Consider the following 11,034-nt stretch of genomic DNA (forward strand, 5'->3'; position numbering starts at 1 on the left):
GAACTCTTACCCTTCTTAAATTTTATTCATTAATGATTTTTTTAAAAAATAACAATTATATGACAGATGACATTAAAAAAAGAAATTCAGCATTTTATAGAAAAAAATTCCTATTAGATAGTAATTGACCTGATTTATTTTAGACATTTTTTTAAAGAATAAAACCAAATATAATTCTATTAAAGTTGGACAATAAACAAGAGTGGACTAGCTTTTTTAGGAAAAAGTACACATGCAAAATATCTTTTTGATAGGCAACTCACGTACATCATAAAAAAACAACTCACGTGCATCATAAAAAATACTTGTGTATTTTTTTTTCAAACAAAATCGATATTTTAAATCGGTAACATTAAGTTAACATACGTCGAACTTAATGTAATTTTTTTATTGTGCACATTATTGATGTGGTGCTTTAATTAAAAAGAATACAAAAAAAAATTGATGATGTTATATTTAATGTAACTTTTATTATTCACATTGTTGTTGTCATGCTTTAATCGAAAAATAGTACAAATATTCTTTTATGATATTACATGTATGTTTTTCCTTTTGGAGCAATTATTTCAGGAAAATTTCCTTTTCCTTCTTCATCAATCCAAATATCAGGGCTTTTATAGCGTACAACATGAATTAAATATAAAAATAAAATCATTCAACAGCAACTTTTTGAGGAAATAAAATCATCCTATAGATTTAACTTTGATTTTAAATTTAGTTTAACTAGAAAGCTATTATTATTATTATTATTATTATTATTATTATCATCATCATCATAAGTGAATTCAACTCCTTATTATTATTTTTTCACCAGATTGATTTACTACTATTTAAATTGTGTAATTTTGATTTATTCATTAATTTGATATTCAATATTCAATGAAAATGTTTATACAACTATATTTACATTATCACTTCAACAAATCCATGCTAACATTGTACTGCACTCTTTTAGTGATTATTATTAAATGTCAGATATCAAAAGTTAATGAATAAACAAAGTTTGTATAATTAAAATTGTAGGAAAATCATCTGTGAAAAAAAAAACTATTGGGATGAAACTTTATTAATAACTCGTGCTGTCAAGAAGAGTTGTAACTTACGAGTCAACTTGACCTATTATGGGTTGAGTCAGGTTGGATTTGAAAAAAATATAATTTTTTTTATGCATATTAGTTTTCAATCCGGTTCACTTCACTAGTGCAGAAAGGGCTATAGACGTCCGTTCTTTAGGCTTTTTGACGTCCGACGTTCGACCGACGTCTTTGCGGGTGACGTCTATGTAGACGTCCGTTGTGTCAGGCCGGACGTCTATATAGACGTCCGTTGTGTCAGGCCGGACGTCTATATAGACGTCCGCTGTGAACCTCTCGGACGTCTATACACTACTGCAGAAAGGGCTTTATTAGACGGGTTATTTAGGGTTATTTAGGATTATAGGGTTTGGACGTTTGTTTGTGCACTGCAACACGTCTGAAGAGCAGATTCGAAATGAAAATGGAGGGAGATGGAGGAGTAAACGACCTAAAACGTAGGCCAAAAACGCCACCCAAGAACACGCTACAAACTGCACAAAAATGCATAGAAAACGATTTTTAATCGGTCCAAATGAAAGATATTTCATCACTGAACAATTTAATCGGAATAAAAGTAAGATTAAATGGTCCAAAACAGATAAAAACCAACCTGGAAATGCAAGGCGCAGAGGGAACTCTCACGGGTTCGCATAACTCCTCGCGGGTTCGCGTTTTGGTTAGTAAGTCATTATTTTAAACGTCTTTTGAACGTCCGTTGTGGCGGGGGCGGACGTCTATAATATAGTAGACGTTCGTCCCCCTCCAGAACGGACGTTCAAGAGACTGACAATAGTTCAACCCATCAGTCTCTTGAACGTCCGTCCTGGAGGGGGACGAACGTCTATATATATTAAACGTCCGTCCCCCTCCAGGACGGACGTTCAAGGGGCTGACAGGTTCAACTACTCTCTTAGTCTCTTGAACGTCCGTCCTGGAGGGGGACGAACGTCTATATATATTAAACGTCCGTCCCCCTCCAGGACGGACGTTCAAGAGACTGAGAGAGTAGTTGAACCTGTCAGCACCTTGAACGTCCGTCCTGGTGGGGACGGACGTTTAATATATATAGACGTCCGTCCCCCTTCAGGACGGACGTTCAGGAGACTGACAGTAGTTCAACCCATTAGTCTCTTGAACGTCCGTCTTGGATGGGGACGAACATTTATATATATTAAACGTCCGTCCCCCTCAGGACGGACGTTCAAGAGATTGAGTGAGTAGTTGAACCTGTCAGCCCTTGAACGTCCGTCCCCCTCCAGGACGGACGTTCAAGAGGCTGACAGAGTAGTTGAACCAGTCAGCCCCGTGAACGTCCGTCCTGGAGGGGGACGGACGTCTATATATATTAAACGTCCGTCCCCCTCCAGGACGGACGTTCAAGGGCTGACAGAGTAGTTGAACCAGTCAGCCCCTTGAACGTCCGTCGTGGAGGGGGACGGACGTCTATATATATTAAACGTCCGTCCCCCTCCAGGACGGACGTTCAAGAGACTGATGGGTTGAACTACTGTCAGTCTCCTGAAATTCCGTCCTGGAGGGGGACAGACGTTTACTATATATAGACGTCCGTCCCCCTCCAGGACGGACGTTCAAGAGACTGATTGGTTCAACTACCCTGTCAGCCTCTTGAACATCGGTCCTGGAGGGGGACGGACGTTTACCTATAGTAGACGTCCGTCCCCCTCCAGGACGGACGCTCAAGATGCTGACAGGGTAGTTTAACCCGTCAGTCTTTTTAACGTCCGTCCTTGAGGGGCAGGACGTTTACTATATATAGACGTCCGGCCCCCTCCAGGACGGACGTTCAAAAGACTGAATCTTCAACTCTCCCGTCAGGCTTTTGAACGTCCGTTAGAGGGGTCGGACGCCTACTATATTATAGACGTCCGACCCCTTCTAGGACGGACGTCTCCACACTCAATTATTTACATTTATGCCACCGGTCAATTATTTACGTTGGGGTTTTGGTGGACGGACGTCTATGGGGTGACGTTAAAAATCAATTTTGCACTAGTGCTTAGAACCCGGTTCATCTAGATTGAATCCGTGGTGAGCTGAGTTTGCTCACCAACCCACCTAATTTAATTTAATTATTTATTATTTTGTGTTTCAATATTATTAGTTAGCATTTTTTTATTATATTGTAGATAAGATAAAAAAAATGTTTCAAGAGAGAAAAATATTATAGATTTATCTATTCAGACTCTGATATTACATATGGACAAGTGATACAAAAAATATCAATATTAAAAACTTATTTGTGTCTTTTATACTTGGTTTTGGATTATATTTTAATTGTATAATATATTTTTTTTTATTTTTAGAGTTAGAGTGAAATTTATTTACATTTGAATAAAAAAATATTGTCATAATAGTCTCCCCTTTCTCTCCTCTAAAAATTATTCTATTTATATTCTTCACATAATCCTTCAACCATCCACTCTCTTGAATCGTGCTTCTATTATTTGTCATGTTTTTCATTCCTTCATTCACCTGTCTCATCTGTATTAGGTTTCTTTCATTTTATGTATTTTTATTTTTTACATGCAATATAATTTTATCATGAATTTAATGTTATTTTCCATGTTTTTTTATATTTTTAATAAAACTTTCATATCACGGCAGCTATGCTTAATATGAGCTTATTTGAAAGATAATAATGCTTGAAAAAGAGTATAAAAGCAAAGATTTCTATAATTGAAGTGTGATTTTTATTCTATAAATAACGTTAAAGATAAAAAAGAAAATCTAAATGCAATACATGTGGAAAAAAAAAAGAATGTTTTTTTTTCTAAAATAGACATTTCGATATTATTGTGTCATTTTCTTAAAAAAATGTAAGAATAACTCAAAATATTATAAATATATATGGATTAGGTTAAGAATTGGACTTTAAGTCTAACTCAATATCACAAAACTGACTTTTAAGTCGAGGTTTGCACCAATTTATATATTATAAATTGACCATATCTTTAGTCGATGTGAGACTTCCAACACATCCCCTCACGTCGATGGGTGATTTGATAACGGCTTGATAGCGAGTGAAACAACATGTCCAACAAATAACAAATATCACTACAATAGACTCTAATCATAACTCTAATATCATGTTAAGAAGTGAACTTTAAGTTTAACTCATCTCCACAAAATCGGTTTGTAAAATGAGGTTTGCATCCACTTACATATTATAAATTGGCTTTATTTTTAGTCGATGTGGAACTTCTAACAGATATGATAGTTGATTATATGTGAAAGTTAAGAAATAGGGAGCTTGATCACAAATATGTTGGAAAGATAAAAATGATTGTATCTGAATTGTCAATATCTAACTGTGTCTTATTATTGTTTAGGATAAAACACAACAAATATAATTACGAATTGAAATTTTTTGAAAATGGATTTTTCTCAACTTTCTCAAATTGAACAAATTTTTGAATTATATACAATTTAATCACTAGTACAAAAACAATGTACTACATAGAATATTTTTGGCTTTTAATGACGCATTCGAGTTCGACGTCATAGCAGGAGACGTAAGTTTATTCAACGTTAATCAATTTTTTTGTTTTTTTAATTAATTGTGATCCTTTTTACAATATACAAGACCTGAAAAAACAAAAAAAACAACAAATTTCAGTTTTTGGGATTTTATAAAGCATGAACTATGAACGTGTAGTGTAGTATCAACAACAAACAATAATAACCAACAACAAACAAGTTCAATCAAACAACAACAACAAATAAGTTCAATCAAACAACAACAAAAAACAAGTTCAACCAAACAACAACATCAAACAAGTTCAACAAAAAAACAAAAAACAAGTTCAACAAATAAGTTCTTCAAAACGAAAACAAAAACTGACTTTCAAAAGGTGGGTTGGTCGGAATAAAGTTTCATCACTAATGAGAGAGAAAGCAGAATGCGCCTACGAAGGACAAAAGCACAAAAATAATCGGTTAAAACAAACAAACATCATACATATAGTAATTAGTTAACATGCATTTATATCAAATGAAAGAAAGATTACAAGTGATGCTCGTAAAACTTCGTTCGAGAAAAGTTTGAGAAGAGAAGATGATATCACACACTAAGATAAAGTGAATGAATTTTCAATCTCCCGCTCAAATTTTTATTGAATTCACTAACCTTTTGACGTCGAATTTAAAAGTCATTCGACGTTTTATATCTTTTATATTGAATTACAATTCTAAACGACGTTTAATAATTGAATTTATTTACAAAAATGTCATCGCTCATTTTTAACATTGACTATTCAGTGTTTGAACGTCGTACACATTTTAATCTTGGTTTAATGTATTCGGAAGTCCCTATTTCTGCGGATTTGTATGAATTGGGTCCTCGTATTCTAAAAGTTCTCAATTGGGTCCCTATTTTGGTAAAATTGAGTCAACTTCGGTTTCATCTGGAACCGGGCGGCAGTGGTTCAATAACGAACTCGCCGTTCACCGCCCGACCAAGTTGACAAGAGTGAAACTCCGTTCATCAACTTGGGTTTCGATGTGCTCCAGTGGGTAGGGGTTCACCGCCCGACCAAGTTGACAGGAGTGAAACTTCGTTCATCAATTTGTGTTTCATCTGGAACTGGGCGACAGTGGTTCACTAACAAACTCGTCGTTCTTCGCCCGACCAAGTTGATAGGAGTGAAACTCCGTTCAGCAACTTGGGTTTCATCTAGAACCGGGTGACAGTGGTTCAGTAACGAACTCGCCGTTCACCGCCCGATGTGTAGATGCTTAATGCTTCCAAAGTTGGACGGTTGAGTTGTTGATGCCAAATTTGGGGGAGTGCCTGCGGGGCAGGGGTAGGCCAAACAATTGATGCTGGATGGCTGGATCGTCAAATGGTGGAGAGGCCGAACGGTCGACAGTGTACCTGTGAGGCTAGGTTTGATAAAGTACCTAAGGCCATCATAAGGCCGAACGATAGAGGCCACAGGAGGCCGAGAGGTTGGGGCCAGCGTATGGCCGAACGGTTGATGCAAAAAGTAATTAGCAGAGGCCGAGTTACGGCCTAAATGGTCGGATGGTTGATGATGAGAAGGCCGGGGGCCAAGTTTGGCCGAAGGGTTGAGGCTTGATGGCCGAGATCGAGCGGGTGAAGATGTTCACCTGAGGTTCCTGAGAGCACTGCTCACCCTTTCCTTATGGTTACAAACGGGGATGCATGCTCGGGCCCACGGTGGACGCCAAAATGTATCGGGTATAAGGTTTAGGGATGTCATACGCTCAAAAGACTCCATGTTGTGCCGAAGACAGGGTAGACCTTGATGACCGGACGAACGTTGAAGACTGGACGGGCCACGTAAATACTTGAAGCGCTCCAAGCTGTGGAAGACCGGACGATTACCTGTTTGTTGAGGACTGGACGTGCTGGCGAAGACCGAACGAGCTCTCTCCTCTTCTTCGTATCCCAGGATTAGTATTTGTTATCCCTCCTTGTTCTCTAAGTCGGACAGGCGGGCACCTGTCAAAGACACTCCGACGCTCAAGTCAGTAAAGTGAGCAAGTGGTTATTATAGCAAGTAGACCATGTATTATGCAACCTGTCCAGAAATCATACTTGGGAGCTTTATTTATACCAGTTATAATGAGTTTTTAGCTTTTGTGGGTCTGATGATGGCTCAATCATACCTTAATCTCCATTGGGAGTTTTAATGAGCTATTATCGTTAGTAACCAAACCATGTGCTCGACCAAGCTGGTTGGCCTGATGGTTGATTGGTTTGGTTGGTCGATTAAGGTGGTCGTCCTAAACGGCCGACATGGTTGTGTGCATAAGACTGTTCAGCACCCTAGGTATTGTACGACTGATGATTGGTTGGCCTGATGGCCAGCTTAGATGATCGGCCAGGTTGAAATTGCTTGATGTCTTGGTTCTGCATAGGAGACCCGTACATATATGATCAAAAATTTCTTTTAATTTGTTTCTTTTTCTAATATAAATGTATGCTAACCAATCTACATAACTAAATTAAATCAGAAAGCACACATAATTTTATAATTATATATACACAAAATATTATAGATATATATACATGATAGTTGATTAGATGTGAAAGTTAAAAAAATAGGAAACTGTTCACAAACGTAGTGGGAAGATAAGAATGATGGTATCCTAATTGCCAATATCTAAATGTGTCTTATTATTGTTCACACAACGCAACAAATATATAATCACGAAGTAAAATATACTGAAAATGAATTTTTTCTCCACATTCTCAAAATGAACAAAATTTTGAATTGTATACAATCAAAGATTACTTCTTGTTTTTTTTTCTTTTTCTAAAATAAATATATACTATCAATATCCACATAACTAAATTAGAGTATACACATAATTTTTATAATTATATACATACACACACCTTCTTGCACTTAAGAAAAATCTGAGAGGTCTAAAGAAATTTTAAAAACATGGTTTTTTATATCATAATTTGATTTAAAAATTATTTTTTAAATTTTGTGAAGCTTTTTAAAACCTCAAACAATTAGTTCTAAAAATAATTTTGATACATTTTTTTTAAAAAAACCTAAAACAATTAATACTAAAAAAATATTTGAGACTGTTTTTTTATAAGCCTAAAGTAAAGACTTGAGTCAATCCTGAAAATAACAAAAGTGTGAAACAGGAGGAATAAGGTCGATTATTTTCATAAATGGGTTGACAATTCGTAACGAAAAAAATAAAAACAAAAAAAAGATAAACATTATCTGATGACAATAGAGTTTAAAATAAACATAATTTGAAATAACATTTACACAAAAATAAAAATATAATTTTCTAATTTTAACTCAGCGATTAACATGGTTGGTAGATATATACTTGTGAAGATGTGTGGGGTTGTGTTTGATCTCAGTTACTCTCAACATGACAAAATCGTGGGGAAAAACTGTCCTAAAAAGATGCTTTGTGCAAACATCATATTAACTTTAAGAAAGCGATATTTCTCAATGTCATGTCCACTGCCGGATACGACCATCCGCATAATTAGATGACAATATATAGGAATGCTATCATACGCACATAATCATACATACCACCTACCTCCTATTATTCACACATCAATCATTAACCATCACCACATATTTTATCTTCTAAATGTTAAAATATATTTTATTCTTTAATTTGAATAAAAGCATGCTTTTAGCTTTTAAATACTATATTCTAAATTTCGAAAATACTAAAAGATTTATTTTATTTTCTAAATAGATTTTTTTAAATTTTAACGACAAAATATAAATAAATCAATCCTCGTAATAGAAAAACGTGCACCCATCCTTATCACAATGTTGATAGGGTAGCTGATGTTGCATCTCTTTTAAATCTTTCAGCGACATGAAAGAAGAAAAACTCACTTCCGTACAAAATTAATAAATAAAATTCATGGAGACGTATAATTTTCCAATCGGCACATAGAAGAAAGCAACTGAATCAGTCAAAGAAATGATATTTATGAAAACCCAAAACATTATTGATAATAAAAAAATGTTTAGAATTTTTTATAAGTGTATTAAAATGTAAAAAAAAATATTAAGATAATTGCATACAATGTTATAACAATTATTTTTCATTCATTTTTAAATAAGAAAAGTAGGAGTCATGAAGTGAAAATTTCCTATGAAAATGTAATTAAAATTGGTGACAGTTTTGGATGATGGAGAGAAGAACATAAAGGTGGTGGTAATGGATCGAGAAGATGAATTTGATAATGTTTTTGAAGAGATTGTGAATAAAAGAAAAGAGGTAGTAAAAGTGAAGAAAAGGAAAAGAATTATGGGACATGCATTAGTTCGTAGAGGGAAATAAGAAAAAGTGGGAGAGGGACATGAAAAACAAAAGAAAAGAGGAAAAATAAAAGTGATGGAGATGGATTGGAACAGTAGAGATTGGGTGGGTGGACAAAATCAAACTCCTCTATCCCTCTTGTCTTGTATTAATCCCAGTGATTCCAATGTCCTTATTTTTGTTAACACAGTGTTGGGAGATTGCAGTTTTAAAATAGAACACGGCTCCCTCAAACACTCTCGATAATTTCCAGCCTAATAAACAAATTCAAAGTGAAGCTGTGTGCAGTTTGTTCCGTTACTTTTGTGTATATTATAGGCACCATTGGTGTTAAACTAAACCACTGTCACATCTCACCTAACTTATCAAACACATCGGTTATTAAATTAATCACAGGGAATAAAGTCAATATACGCTATAAAGTTTAACCAATATCATATGCACATATACATCCCCTCCTCGTGGGCTATTCCCTTCTTTCTCTCTCTTTCTTTCTTTCTTTCTCCCTTTCTCCGCTCAACAAATTTGAAGTTGCGTTAGATATTTCTACACATTTTGTGAAAGTGCACACATACGAAAAGAAGTTCTCCTACTCAGTGCGATCCCTTTTTAGCAACCGAAGTTCACGCTTAATGAATTTGCCAATCACCTGAGAAATTGAATTTGTTTGGGAAACTGAAATAATTAATTAATAAGAGGAAAGGGGAATAAACGATCGATACATCATACATAGCCTTAGTCCTTAAGCAGGAGAAAAGTGGAAAAGCAAATGGAGAAGACCTGAAACGAAACGGTGCGCAAGGGTGGCTTTAGAACAGCGAGAATCATGGGATTGGGATATGAATGAATGAGTGATGATGAGGTATTGTGGCGAATCCCGAAGCAGGAAACGTAAAATAAGAGATAAAGAGTGAAGAGAATGCGATATAGCTGGCAAGTGTGGCCCATGAATGGGACTTCGCCATCCCTTTTATCAGTTTACCATTGACGGTTCCAAAGGAAACACCAACAGTTCTTTCGCTACGGAAAACCAAGCCTCTTCTTCCGCACACATCAAAACAACCTGCTTTCTTGCTAAGTCACACTCCACTCATCCTCACTTCGCAATACGGCTAAACTAAATCACTCTTATTCATTTTCACATTTTCTTCTACCTTCCTTACAATAATCCCTTCTCATCTTTAACGCAAATAATACTATTATCAACACCAAAATAATCTTAATCTCAGTTAATAAGACCAAGCGAGCTACTTATATCGAACAATCATGTGACAACTCTAATATTAAACAACCTGTAAAATATAATTACTTCTAATTGGTTTGGTAGTTGGATTTTGCTAGGTTGATACTTGGTGTAAAGATGTGTAAGATTTTAATGACATGGTTTCGGGGACTTATAGGTTAGAATGCACCCCAAACCTCTTCAAATGCCAACTATCCCACCTCTCCAAATGCTAATTATCCCTATAAAAAGTCTTGTCAAAATGTGATGTGTAGGTCAAAATATAAATTTATGTATGCCCATACAAAATGTATCTACTTGTACAAATTTAGATATAAGTTTTCTTTTGTATTTTCAGGTACAATATTATTAAGAAGTTAACTTTAAACCTTAACTCTAAAGCAGATAAAATAATAGATTCAACTAATTACAAATATCATTAGAATATACTATAATATGACTTTGATACTAAGTTAAGAAGTGAATTTAAGTTAAATTCAATCTCACAAAATTGGTTTATATGATGAGGTTTGCACCCAATTATATATTATTAATTGATCTTAACTCTAGTCGATATGAGACTTCTAATAAATATAAATTCCACTTCATTAAGAGACAATTATCATATTAAGAATGTCTACATGTAAATATTGGTATTATTAAGTTTTTTAAATTTGGTACGAGGGTATGAATAAGTATGTATGTGTTTCGTATACGTTTCAATACATATCATCATGTTATATTTATTTTATTTTAAATTATTATAATATTTTTAAATTAATAAAAAAACTTATGCAACATGTTGGACTCCCAATAAGTTTCGAAATCTTCACACACCTTATCATTAATGCTTGAGTGATTAACCCATTATTGAGTCCTATTGTACACCATATCAATGTTGTTTGAGTAATTATTGAGAATTACTAAATA

Source organism: Vigna umbellata, chromosome 1 (assembly GCF_029865625.1).
Source record: "Vigna umbellata cultivar VRB3 chromosome 1, Vumbellata_1.0, whole genome shotgun sequence".
Classification (NCBI taxonomy): domain Eukaryota; kingdom Viridiplantae; phylum Streptophyta; class Magnoliopsida; order Fabales; family Fabaceae; genus Vigna; species Vigna umbellata.